Source organism: Coregonus lavaretus (genome assembly GCF_964263955.1).
Source record: "Coregonus lavaretus genome assembly, chromosome: 2".
In the NCBI taxonomy this organism is placed as follows: Eukaryota; Metazoa; Chordata; class Actinopteri; order Salmoniformes; family Salmonidae; genus Coregonus; species Coregonus lavaretus.
Genome location: NC_139989.1, coordinates 41,405,758 through 41,418,109, shown reverse-complemented (window position 1 = coordinate 41,418,109; position 12,352 = coordinate 41,405,758).

Sequence of the window (12,352 nt, the reverse complement as noted above, 5' to 3'; positions counted from 1 at the left end):
GCGATAAATGACAAGGATGTTAAGCTTAAATGGGCTAGTGACTGTGACAGCATGGAATTCAAATGAGGAGATAGACAGATGGGTCAGGGGAAAAATAGAGAATGTCCACTTGGGAGAGATGAGGATTCCTGTGCCACCACCCCGCTGACCAGATGCTCTCGGGGTATGCGAGAACACATGGTCAGACGAGGAGAGAGCAGTAGGAGTAGCAGTGTTTTCAGTGGTAATCCATGTTTCCGTCAGCGCCAAGAAGTCGAGGGACTGGAGGGTAGCATAGGCTGAGATGAACTCTGCCTTGTTGGCAGCAGAACGGTAGTTCCAGAGGCTGCCTGAGACCTGGAACTCCACGTGGGTGGTGCGTGCAGGGACCACCAGGTTAGAGAGGCAGCAGCCACGCGGTGTGAGGCGTTTGTATAGCCTGTGCGGAGAGGAGAGAACAGGGATAGACAGAGGCATAGTTGACAGGCTGCAGAAAATGGCTACAATAATGCAAAGGAGATCGGAATGAAATGAACTAAACATCTGGGAAAGGAGAGAGCGGGGCCTCCCTCACCACAACACCCAAATATAACTCTCCCAACTTCCACCTCAGAAACTATAATTGTTGTAAACTACAGCGGTTCAACGTTTTCTAGGAATAGACTAACTTAGTTTATTCAGCTAGCTAACTTGGTACAATATTCTTCCGTGAAAATCGTCCAGGGCACCTAGTCATAAGACACCACAGCCAGCTAGCATGCCGGACTCCAACAACACGGTTTAGCACCAATACTCGGCCACAACAAACCACCAGTGTGTCAACACGCCAAGCAGATCGTTCGTGTCCGTGTCTAACGTTGTGGGTTAGTCCCGACAGCTTGAGCGAGTCCGTCGTCAACTTATTCAGCCAGTTAGTTAGCTAGAATAGTTAGCATACTAGCTAGCCATTGCTTTCAGACAAAGAAGAAACCCCTCCTTTCACGGCACGAACACACAGAGAGAGCCAAGCTAACGTTAACTAGTCACCCATGTCCCGAATTCCTTGAACGACTCTGGCTACCAATATGTAAAAACAAAACACAAATGTAGGTTATGACTTACCCCCAGCAGCTACTGTTAGCTAGCCAAGTGCAAAGCTAGCCACTGAATTGACTCAGCCAGTTCGCGTCTGTTCGCTAGGTCGTTCCAGCTATTGTTTACTAGTAGCTATCCAGGTAGCAACAAGCTAGCTAAATTTCAAGCACAGTAGCCACTTACTACCTAACGTTAACGGTTCAGACAATGTGGTTAGAAAACAGCTGAATGGTAGGCATTATTGTATGTAATTATTGTAGGCAGCCAGCTGGCGTAATTACAGGCACTCTCAGGCGTGAAACAACTATACCGTTGCTAATAGTTGCCAGTAGCTACCCGCCAGCTAGTCCAGGTAGTGGGTTAGCTAGCTAGCTTCGTGCTTCACCGGGCTCAGTCGAATACAATACTAACCTACAATAATTACATACAACAACCCACGATAACTACCTACAATACCTAACTACAATCTAAATACATAGTTTAAGCTTTACTCGACAAAGCCCAAACTATGTTTAAAGCCAAGCTTACCCGACGACCTCACCCGACAACCTCCTCCTGCACAGACTACCAGTTCCATTTCACAGGGTTCACAGAATACATTTTCAAAGTCATTGCTTTTATTTACTTCAAACTGTGGTTGTAAAGGTGGTCAGTGGGTCGGTTGCCCTGTGTGTGCATGTATATGTGAGACAAATAGTACTACAGAGAGTGAGAGGGGTGAAAAGCTGATTTAAGAGGCACACGTGCCTTTTCATCACATATTATTTGTCACTTGTATCTCAGGCACAGGTGGAAGTATAAGCTCTCTTCTGCAAATGCTCTTTCTTAAAGCGGCACAATACAAATTGTATGATTTTTTTATAGAATTTTACATATGCAGTGGTTTTCAATGAAAATCTGCAAATAAGGGGTGCGAGTTACAGTACACTACTGTGTACTGATCAACATGTTAGTATGATCAGTGCACAGTATGCCTTGGCTACAGGACTGAAGCCAGCCTAGATAACATACTGGAGTAGATAATCGCAGTTCTTGGTGGGAGTGCAAAGCTTGTGATTCCTCTGTTCATTAGGGAAGAAAAACAGAAAATACATCAACTTGACACAAACAGAAGTCTTACATTCTGGCATAATGAATCACTCTCTGACATAGTCTCACATTTAATGAGCAATCTAAAATTGGTAACAGCTGATCATGAAAATGTGTTTTAAATATACATTCTGCATAAGTGTATCATGAATGTGACATTTGTATAAAACTGTTCAACTACTGATAAATACAATGATTACCATGCAGTTGTACAGACAATGTGAATAAACCTCAACAATTGTAAGTATTGTAAATAATGTGGGAAATATTAACGTTACAATGCAAGAGGAGGTGGGGGCACATGATTGTGAATGAATGATTGGATATGAATGGTATAATTGGTTATTAGACAAGGTGTTATTCCAGAAGAGGTAGCAGTAGCTACCAGGTGGAACAACATATGAAAAACATAAAATAGTACAGTCGTGGTCAAAAGTTTTGAGAATGACACAACTATTGGTCTTCACAAAGTTTGCTGCTTTAGTGTTTTTAGATATTTTTGTCAGATGTTACTATGGTATACTGAAGTATAATTACAAGCATTCCATAAGTGTCAAAAGCTTTTATTGACAATTACATTAAGTTTATGCAAAGAGTGAATATTTGCAGTGTTGACCCTTCTTTTTCAATCCGCTCTGGCATGCTGCCAATTAACTTCTGGGCCACATCCTGACTGATGGCAGCCCATTCTTGCATAATCAATGCTTGGAGTTTGTCAGAATTTGTGGGGTTTTGTTTGTCCACCTGCCTTTTGAGGATTGACCACAAGTTCTCAATGGGATTAAGGTCTGGGGAGTTTCCTGGCCATGGACCCAAAATGTCGATGTTTTGTTCCCCGAGCCACTTAATTATCACTTTTGCCTTATGGCAAGGTGCTCCTTCATGCTGGAAAAGGCATTGTTCGTCACCAAACTGTTCTTGGATGGTTGGGAGAAGTTGCTCTCGGAGGATGTGTTGGTCCCATTCTTTATTCATGGCTGTGTTCTTAGGCAAAATTGTGAGTGAGCCCCCTCCCTTGGCTGAGAAGCAACCCCACACATGAATGGCCTCAGGATGCTATACTGTTGGCATGACACAGGACTGATGGTAGCGCTCACCTTGTCTTCTCTAGACAAGCTTTTTTTCCGGATGCCCCAAACAATCGGAAAGGAGATTCATCAGAGAAAATGACTTTACCCCAGTCCTCAGCAGTCCAATCCCTGTACCTTTTGCAGAATATCAGTCTGTCCCTGATGTTTTTCCTGGAGAGAAGTGGCTTCCTCGCTGCCCTTCTTGACATCAGGCCATCCTCCAAAAGTCTTCACCTCACTGTGCGTGCAGATGCACACACACCTGCCTGCTGCCATTCCTGAGCAAGCTCTGCACTGGTGGTGCCCCGATCCTGCAGATGAATCAACTTTAAAAGACGGTCCTGGCGCTTGCTGGACTTTCTTGGGCGCCCTGAAGCCTTCTTCACAACAATTGAACCTCTCTCTTTGAAGTTCTTGATGATCCGATAAATGGTTGATTTAGGTGCAATCTTACTAGCAGCAATATCCTTGCCTGTGAAGCCCTTTTTGTGCAAAGCAATGATGACGGCACGTGTTTCCTTGCAGGTAACCATGGTTAACAGAGGAAGAACAATGATTTCAAGCACCACCCTCCTTTTAATGCTTCCAGTCTGTTATTCTAACTCAATCAGCATGACAGAGTGATCTCCATTTACATTTACATTTACGTCATTTAGCAGACGCTCTTATCCAGAGCCTTGTCCTCGTCAACACTCTCACCTGTGTTAACGAGAGAATCACTGACATGATGTCAGCTGGTCCTTTTGTGATAGGGCTGAAATGCAGTGGAAATATTTTTTGGGGATTAAGTTCATTTTCATGGCAAATTAACTTTGCAATGAATTGCAATTCACCTTTCAAAGAGCAGACCAGATATACTATAACTGATACTATAATTGTATTTTGTTACATCAAACACTACAACACAAAAAAAAATATATATATATATACAGTTGAAGTCGGAAGTTTACATACACTTAGGTTGGAGTCATTAAAACTTGTTTTTCAACCACTCCACACATTTCTTGTTAAAAAACTATAGTTTTGGCAAGTCGGATAGGACATTTACTTTGTGCATGACACAAGTAATTTTTCCAACGATTGTTTACAGACAGATTATTTCACTTCTAATTCACTGTATCACAATTCCAGTGGGTCAGAAGTTTACATACACAAAGTTGACTGTGCCTTTAAACTGCTTGGAAAATTCCAGAAAATGATGTCATGGCTTTAGAAGCTTCTGATAGGCTAATTGACATAATTTGAGTCAATTGGAGGTGTACCTGTGGATGTATTTCAAGGCCTACCTTCAAACTCAGTGCCTCTTTCCTAGACATCATGGGAGAATCAAAAGAAATCAGCCAAAACCTCAGAAAAATAATTGTAGACCTCCACAAGTCTGGTTCATCCTTGGGAGCAATTTCCAAACGCCTGAAGGTACCACGTTCATCTGTACAAACAATTTTACACAAGTATAAACACCATGGGCCCACGCAGCCGTCATACCGCTCAGGAAGGAGACGCGTTCTGTCTCCTAGAGATGAACGTACTTTGGTACGAAAAGTGCAAATCAATCCCAGAACAACAGCAAAGGACCTTGTGAAGATGGTGGAGGAAACAGGTACAAAAATATCTATATCCACAGTAAAACGTGTCCTATATCGACATAACCTGAAAGACCGCTCAGCAAGGAAGAAGCCACTGCTCCAAAACCGCCATAAAAAAGCCAGACCACGGTTTGAAACTGCACATGGGGACAAAGATCGTACTTTTTGGAGAAATGTCCTCTGGTCTGATGAAACAAAAATAGAACTGTTTGGCCATAATGACCATCGTTATGTTTGGAGGAAAAAGGGGAAGCTTGCAAGCCGAAGAACACCATCCCAACCATGAAGCACGGGGGTGGCAGCATCATGCTGTGGGGTGCTTTGCTGCAGGAGGGACTGGTGCACTTCACAAAATAGATGGCATCATGAGGAAGGAAAATTATGTGGATATATTGAAGCAACATCTCAAGACATCAGTCAGGAAGTTAAAGCTTCGTCGCAAATCGGTCTTCCAAATGGACAATGACCCCAAGCATACTTCCAAAGTTGTGGCAAAATGCCTTAAGGACAACAAAGTCAAGGTATTGGAGTGGCCATCACAAAGCCCTGACCTCAATCCTATTGAAAATGTGTGGGCAGAACTGAAAAGACGTGTGCGAGCAAGGAGACCTACAAACCTGACTGAGTTACACCAGCTCTGTCAGGAGGAATGGGCCAAAATTAATTCAATTTATTGTGGGAAGGTTGTGGAAGGCTACCCGAAACGTTTGACCCATGTTAAACAATTTAAAGGCAACGCTACTAAATACTAATTGAGTGTATGTAAACTTCTGACCCACTGGGAATGTGATGAAATAAATAAAAGCTGAAATAAATCATTCTCTCTACTATTATTCTGACATTTCACATTCTTAAAATAAAGTGGTGATCCTAACTGACCTAAGACAGGGAATTTTTACTAGAATTAAATGTCAAGAATTGTGAAAAACTGAGTTTAAATGTATTTGGCTAAGGTGTATTTAAACTTCCGACTTCAACTGTACAGTGAGGGAAACAAGTATTTGATCCCCTGCTGATTTTGTACGTTTGCCCACTGACAAAGAAATGATCAGTCTATAATTTTAATGGTAGGTTTATTTGAACAGTGAGAGACAGAATAACAACAACAAAAATCCAGAAAAACGCATGTCAAAAATGTTATAAATTGATTTGCATTTTAATGAGGGAAATAAGTATTTGACCCCTCTGCAAAACATGACTTAGTACTTGGTGGCAAAACCGTTGTTGGCAATCACAGAGGTCAGATGTGGTCCTCTGTAGCTCAGCTGGTAGAGCACGGCGCTTGTAACGCCAAGGTAGTGGGTTCGATCCCCGGGACCACCCATACACAAAAAAAAAAATGTATGCACGCATGACTGTAAGTCGCTTTGGATAAAAGCGTCTGCTAAATGGCATATTATTTATATTATTATAGATGTTTCTTGTAGTTGGCCACCAGGTTTGCACACATCTCAGGAGGGATTTTGTCCCACTCCTCTTTGCAGATCTTCTCCAAGTCATTAAGGTTTTGAGGCTGACGTTTGGCAACTCGAACCTTCAGCTCCCTCCACAGATTTTCTATGGGATTAAGGTCTGGAGACTGGCTAGGCCACTCCAGGACCTTAATGTGCTTCTTCTTGAGCCACTCCTTTGTTGCCTTGGCCGTGTGTTTTGGGTCATTGTCATGCTGGAATACCCATCCACGACCCATTTTCAATGCCCTGGCTGAGGGAAGGAGGTTCTCACCCAAGATTTGACGGTACATGGCCCCGTCCATCGTCCCTTTGATACGGTGAAGTTGTCCTGTCCCCTTAACAGAAAAACACCCCCAAAGCATAATGTTTCCACCTCCATTTTTGACGGTGGGGATGGTGTTCTTGGGGTCATAGGCAGCATTCCTCCTCCTCCAAACACGGCGAGTTGAGTTGATGCCAAAGAGTTCGATTTTGGTCTCATCTGACCACAACACTTTCACCCAGTTCTCCTCTGAATCATTCAGATGTTCATTGGTAAACTTCAGACGGCCCTGTATATGTGCTTTCTTGAGCAGGGGGACCATGCGGGCGCTGCAGGATTTCAGTCCTTCGCGGCGTAGTGTGTTACCAATTGTTTTCTTGGTGACTATGGTCCCAGCTGCCTTGAGATCATTGACAAGATCCTCCCATGTAGTTCTGGGCTGATACCTCACCGTTCTCATGATCATTGCAACTCCACGAGGTGAGATCTTGCATGGAGCCCCAGGCCGAGGGAGATTGACAGTTCTGTTGTGTTTCTTCCATTTGCGAATAATCGCACCAACTGTTGTCACCTTCTCACCAAGCTGCTTGGCGATGGTCTTGTAGCCCATTCCAGCCTTGTGTAGGTCTACAATCTTGTCCCTGACATCCTTGGAGAGCTCTTTGGTCTTGGCCATGGTGGAGAGTTTGGAATCTGATTGATTGATTGCTTCTGTGGACAGGTGTCTTTTATACAGGTAACAAGCTGATAGATTAATTATTAATGACTAATTATTACACCCTGAAACTGTGTGAAATGTGTTAGAATGTGTGAGTGTAGGACCAGTAAAGATTATGACATTGTGTTACTATTTAGCAATGTGAGTTAGAGTTAGGCCAGACAACAAAGGACAAGGAGAAAGGCTACAGGCAACTGAGAAACCAAGATAACTGAGGAATTTAGTGAGTAGAGAAACTGTTAGGCTTGTGTGTGTGTGTGTGTGTGTGTGTGTGTGTGTGTGTGTGTGTGTGTGTGTGTGTGTGTGTGTGTGTGTGTGTGTGTGTGTGTGTGTGTGTGTGTGTGTGTGTGTGTGTGTGTGTGTGTGTGTGTGTGTGTGTGTGTGTGTGTGTGTGTGTGTGTGTGTGTGCGCGTGTGCGTGTGTGTGTGTGTGTTAGGAGAGCAGTTTTAAAGTGGAAAACTACAGCCCGGAGGAGGGATGTTTGTATGACGTATGAAATTGTGATGGGAGAATTCTCAATGAATAAATCTCTGACTATGCAGACCGGGACTCTGTCCGTTACTTAAATCCCAAAAGACTTACAACCTTTTGGGAGATGCACAGAGACACTGAAATAGTTTGTTAAATAATTCACGTAACACAAACTGAGATTAGGAGCACTCCCTTTAAGAGTGTGCTCCTAATCTCAGCTCGTTACCTGTATAAAAGACACCTGGGAGCCAGAAATCTTTCTGATTGAGAGGGGGTCAAATACTTATTTCCCTCATTAAAATGCAAATCAATTTATAACATTTTTGACATGCATTTTTCTGGATTTTTTTGTTGTTATTCTGTCTCTCACTGTTCAAATAAACCTACCATTAAAATTATAGACTGATCATTTCTTTGTCAGTGGGAAAACGTACAAAATCAGCAGGGGATCAAATACTTTTTTCCCTCACTGTATACAGCTGTGGAAAAAATTAAGAGACCACTGCAAATTTTTCTTAAATCAGCATCTCTACATGTATGACAGCCATTCCATTTCAGTGTCTGTTGAATTCCAACACAGGCACGCCTCATTCTACTGAATTAGGTACTGATTAGGTGATCACGTGAACCAAATCTTACTTAACGAGGAAAGGTATAAAAACCACTGCTGTGGTCATCACTATCCTCTTGCAATAGGACCAGCTGGATGCCAAAAACAGTGCTAATAGTACCTCAAAAGTAATATTAATCAAAAAAGAACTATTGACCATGCCAAAATAGTTGAAAAGGAACGTTTTGAGTGAGGAAAAGAAGGGTTCAATTCTGGCTTTACTGGCAGAGGGATACAGTGAGCAACAGGTTGCTTCCATCCTTAAAATTTCAAATATGGCGGTTCATAAGATCAAGGTCAAGCAGCAGACATTGGGGACAACAAAGCTACAGACCGGCAGAGAGCGAAAACGACTCTCTACTGACCGGGATGACCGCCAACTCATTCGAATGTCACTCAACAACCGTAGGATGACATCAAGTGACCTACAAAAAGAATGGCAAACGGCAGCTGGGGTGAAGTGCACGATGAGGACGGTTCTAAACAGGCTCCTAGGGGCAGGGCTGAAGTCGTGCAAAGCTAGAAAAAAGCCCTTCATCAATGAGAAGCAAAGAAGAGCCAGATTGAGGTTTGCAAAATACCATAAGGATTGGACCGTAGAGGAATGGAGTAAGGTCATCTTCTCTGATGAGTCCAATTTTCAGCTTTGCCCAACACCTGGTCGTCTAATGGTTAGACGGAGACCTGGAGAGGCCTACAAGCCACAATGTCTCGCACCCACTGTGAAATTTGGAGGAGGATCGGTGATGATCTGGGGGTGCTTCAGCAAGGCTGGAATCGGGCAGATTTGTCTTTGTGAAGGACGCATGAATCAAGCCACGTACAAGGTTGTCCTGGAAGAAAACTTGCTTGCTTTTGCTCTGACATTGTTCCCCAACTCTGAGGATTGGTTTTTCCAGCAGGACAATGCGCCATGCCACACAGCCAGGTCAATCAAGGTGTGGATGGAGGACCACCAGATCAAGACCCTGTCATGGCCAGCCCAATCTCCAAACCTGAACCCAATTGAAAACTTCTGGAATGTGATCAAGAGGAAGATGGATGGTCACAAGCCATCAAACAAAGCCGAGCTGCTTGAATTTTTGTGCCAGGAGTGGCATAAAGTCACCCAACATCAATGTGAAAGACTGGTGGAGAGCATGCCAAGACGCATGAAAGCTGTGATTGAAAATCAGTGTTATTCCACCAAATATTGATATCTGAACTCTTTCTAAGTTAAAACATTAGTATTGTGTTGTTTAAAAATGAACATTAACTTATTTTCTTTGCATTATTCAAGGTCTGACAACACTGCATCTTTTTTGTTATTTTCTACAAATAAATGCTCTACAGTAAATGACGATATTTTTATTTGGAATTTGGGAGAAATGTTGTCAGTAGTTTATAGAATAAAACAAAAAGGTTATTTTTACCCAAACACATACCTATAAATAGTAAAACCAGAGAAACTCTCTCTCTTAATTTTTTCCGCAGCTGTATATCAAAGCAGGTCTTTAACGTTAAGAATAGGACATAATACGTGTAGGGAAATGTATCTAAATTACTTAAAATTAAGACAATATCCTGGCCATTAGCTATTGATTTGTTGCAAAACGTAATTAATTAGTACACATTTGTCATGCATTTCAAGGTGTGAAAATACAGTATGACAGATCCCACTGAATGTCAGTGAGTTCTCTTATTATTTTTGTCTACTCAAATACCAAATTTAAACTAAATGAAAGAATGACAATGACAAGTTGGTGAAAGGAGGGACTCAAACGATGGTCTCAAAGTCATGGCAAGCTCACTCAGACAGTACTGTGATTGACATATCTCGAGAGGATTCCCTATGAGCAACCTGTTGAAATACTGTCTGTTACATTCAGAAAGGGGGCAGTAGTCATTGCAGTTAAAGGCCTAAGATTGACTGCAGAGTCATACGGCCAAATAAGAAACCTGTCTAGGCAAGTAACATACAGTCACACAATCTCATGGTCTGGTCTAGCAGCTCTGGGTGTAGTTAGTGTAGGGGCAGGGGACCTCTAAAGATTCAACGTAGACCCCCTCTCAACAAATTGTATAGATGTCTCTCAGGCAAAAGGAACCATACTATTGTAGTTACAGGACAGGTGTCTTATAAGAAAGGATCCCTATCTGATGAGATGTTAAATAAAATGTCCTGATGCGTTGTGATCATTAATAATCCCATTCCACATAGGAGGTATCTGAGCCCATGAAGAAAGTCTACCCTTTGTATTATTAGCTGAATAAATCATTGCTGCTGCCAAGCGTGCAAAGCAACCAGTCGTGTAGGAGTTTTCTAATGCAAAGGTATTGGACCTGTGTCTGAATTTACTATGCTTACTTTGTTTACTATCCAGGCTCTAGTGTTTCAATATGCTAAAATGGGTTGAGAGTTAGAATAAAGATATTGTAATATGATATAATCCATCTGAACACCAAAACAATTGCTGTCAAACTTCCGGGATTCTGTAAAATATTTTTTCTACACAGTTGAGACACACAGTATTTGTGCTTGGCCACATGGATGGAGAATTTTAGCCAGGAAAATTCAAGTTGCTTGTGTGCCAATGGGGGAGCCTTTTGTACAAATACTGTACAGTGGGGGAAAAAAGTATTTAGTCAGCCACCAATTGTGCAAGTTCTCCCACTTAAAAAGATGAGAGAGGCCTGTAATTTTCATAATAGGTACACGTCAACTATGACAGACAAATTGAGAAAAGAAAATCCAGAAAATCACATTGTAGGATTTTTAATGAATTTATTTGCAAATTATGGTGGAAAATAAGTATTTGGTCACCTACAAACAAGCAAGATTTCTGGCTCTCACAGACCTGTAACTTCTTCTTTAAGAGGCTCCTCTGTCCTCCACTCGTTACCTGTATTAATGGCACCTGTTTGAACTTGTTATCAGTATAAAAGACACCTGTCCACAACCTCAAACAGTCACACTCCAAACTCCACTATGGCCAAGACCAAAGAGATGTCAAAGGACACCAGAAACAACATTGTAGACCTGCACCAGGCTGGGAAGACTGAATCTGCAATAGGTAAGCAGCTTGGTTTGAAGAAATCAACTGTGGGAGCAATTATTAGGAAATGGAAGACATACAAGACCACTGATAATCTCCCTCGATCTGGGGCTCCACGCAAGATCTCACCCCGTGGGGTCAAAATGATCACAAGAACGGTGAGCAAAAATCCCAGAACCACACGGGGGGACCTAGTGAATGACCTGCAGAGAGCTGGGACCAAAGTAACAAAGCCTACCATCAGTAACACACTACGCCGCCAGGGACTCAAATCCTGCAGTGCCAGACGTGTCCCCCTGCTTAAGCCAGTACATGTCCAGGCCCGTCTGAAGTTTGCTAGAGTGCATTTAGATGATCCAGAAGAGGATTGGGAGAATGTCATATGGTCAGATGAAACCAAAATATAACTTTTTGGTAAAAGCTCAACTCGTCGTGTTTGGAGGACAAAGAATGCTGAGTTGCATCCAAAGAACACCATACCTACTGTGAAGCATGGGGGTGGAAACATCATGCTTTGGGGCTGTTTTTCTGCAAAGGGACCAGGACGACTGATCCGTGTAAAGGAAAGAATGAATGGGGCCATGTATCGTGAGATTTTGAGTGAAAACCTCCTTCCATCAGCAAGGGCATTGAAGATGAAACGTGGCTGGGTCTTTCAGCATGACAATGATCCCAAACACACCGCCCGGGCAACGAAGGAGTGGCTTCGTAAGAAGCATTTCAAGGTCCTGGAGTGGCCTAGCCAGTCTCCAGATCTCAACCCCATAGAAAATCTTTGGAGGGAGTTGAAAGTCTGTGTTGCCCAGCGACAGCCCCAAAACATCACTGCTCTAGAGGAGATCTGCATGGAGGAATGGGCCAAAATACCAGCAACAGTGTGTGAAAACCTTGTGAAGACTTACAGAAAACATTTGACCTGTGTCATTGCCAACAAAGGGTATATAACAAAGTATTGAGAAACTTTTGTTATTGACCAAATACTTATTTTCCACCATAATTTGCAA